Here is a 2,102-nt window from a genome sequence, read left to right on the forward strand (position 1 = left end):
AGAGGGAGAGAGAGAGAGAGAGGCTTTAAAAGCAAATGAAACTATATCCCACTCCCCTGGGCTTTAAAAAAATGCTGTTAATGCTTTCGGCCTAATACAAGTGCACTGTCCAGCCCATAACCCCTGACCACCGCACACACCAGCTCACTGCGAAAGGGTGACAATAAATAAAAACAAGGCAAATAATAGAAGGCCAAGCCCATAAAAGCAGCTCTCCATCTGATTAACAGACATATCAGGGCTCCACATGCACTAGCTGCACTACACTTTAATTACTCATTTTCCCTACATGCAGGTATATAGTCTCACACATGCACACACAGGTCTAGCACTGAGCCCCTATGGAATCACTGAGTACAGCTCTCTGACAGTTACACCAAAGAATGTTATCAAAGACGGTAATGGTGGAGCAATGCTTCTGCAGAGACAAAGACTCAAAGAAACAAGACACTCTTAAGTAGTCTTATAGTATTAAAGATGTTTCAGTTCTAAGACATAATACAGAGGACAGTGACGGAAAGACCGACATGAGAGATGTGATGCAAGAGGATTCAAAGTACCACTGCATCACCAGGGCACAGCTAGCCACCAGTAGGCCCCGTGTTGTTTTTAAAGTACAGTTTCTAGTCCGTCTCTAGGGAGGATGTTGGTGCACAGCGATTTTACAGCGTCAGTCATTCTGAATCTATGCAGATAATGAATGCCAAGTTAAAGGGAAAGTGTAAGCAGTCATCAAATGTAGCGCCCAAGAAATGAACCAAGCAGGACAAAAACTAATATTTATTTAACCATTTTAATTGGATTGAGCATCAGCCAGATGTGTCAGAGCTACTCAAAAGGGTCAGTAATCGGGGCATCCATAGCTTTCACAGTCAGCTACCATGCTGGCGTGCTAGAATCTATGACTAAGGAGCACTGCTCTGCCTTTATGTTGGGTTTTTCCATTAATTTGTCATATGGCTGCCACCAGCACATCGCTCTTGCCTGTTACATACTGATGCTTAATGTACACCATTCAAGTGGGAACAGGCACACAAACATGTCTGACTTGACCCCTCTCTCTTTAAAGGAGGTCTTCCATGATGTCCTGGTGTGATTCATGCTAGAGTGCCACATTCTTGAACTACTCTGTTCATGCAAAGACACATTCCTCTGGCTTTTGTGTGCGTGTGTGTGTGTGTGTGTGTGTGTGTGTGTGGGGGGGGGGGGGGGGGGGGGGGGGGCTGTGCAGTACATCCACCGACTCATAAAAGGGTCATTACAGTAAAAAAATAAGTAATGCTCACGTTATGACAAGCTGTTTTAAAAAGAGTTCTTACTCTTGTATATACTGTGGTGGTAGCGTACCATTTTAAGATAATTGTGTTCTCCGGGCGTATAGTTGTCAGTGCCCTTGTGTGTGCTCATGCTTTCTGCGGTGGCTACAGGACTGTTTGTACACGTCTTGCTCTTAATTTCGAAGTAAACTCTTCAGCAGAAATCTCTAGTGGTCCCAGATCGGCGCCTTGGGTCTCACCTCTGGCTTCTGCAACTGGTGTAATTAGCAAAGTTTTCTTTTATATTGCTCTCTTCATTTATGTTTTTGCCCGTCTCACCCAGTATTTGTACTCTGTCACTGTTAATGAGCTTGTGTTTGAGCACACAAAGCTGCAAGGAGACATCACACACCCACTGCTCTCTTCGCAGTTTTAACACTCCATTAGATAATTAAGGCAGAGGGGGTGTTTTTGTAACATTTCAGATGAAACATTACCATTAATTAGTGTCAAAAGAAAAAAACTGTTTTGTTCAAACACTTAAGTACAATGGGAAACAATCTCTACCTTGCCATTGAAGCACTAAATGAAGTCTCTCTCTTTCTCTCTCTGTTTTTATTCACAGACAGAAGCTGCAAAGAGGAGGCCTGTCCAAGGAGAAGAACTTTGGCTTGGCATCATGTAATCTGTGCATTTCCTAGGAGCACTCTGCAGTGTTAGTGCATCTCTGCTCCCTTGGAAGCATAAAGACCGCTAGCACCCCTATCGCCACTCATCAAAGTCACCTGTTCTTGACTCAACTTGCCTTCTGTCTCCTCCACCCTCCACCCCCCCCCCCTTTCATCT

At 44.2% G+C, this 2,102-nt stretch overlaps 1 protein-coding gene across 3 annotated transcripts in view; it reads left to right on the forward strand.

Moving 5' to 3' along the window:
- Positions 1-2,102, forward strand: part of raraa (retinoic acid receptor, alpha a) — a gene marked incomplete at its 3' end in the record, with an annotated part of 146,366 nt that overhangs the window by 61,502 nt on the left and 82,762 nt on the right. For 2 of the 3 annotated variants that reach the window (XM_032502163.1, XM_032502165.1), the window contains 1 exon segment: positions 1,882-2,102. This exon segment is cut by the window's right edge and continues 620 nt beyond it. 3 annotated transcript variants of the gene reach the window in all.

This window comes from Etheostoma spectabile, chromosome 21 (genome assembly GCF_008692095.1).
Source record: "Etheostoma spectabile isolate EspeVRDwgs_2016 chromosome 21, UIUC_Espe_1.0, whole genome shotgun sequence".
In the NCBI taxonomy this organism is placed as follows: Eukaryota; Metazoa; Chordata; class Actinopteri; order Perciformes; family Percidae; genus Etheostoma; species Etheostoma spectabile.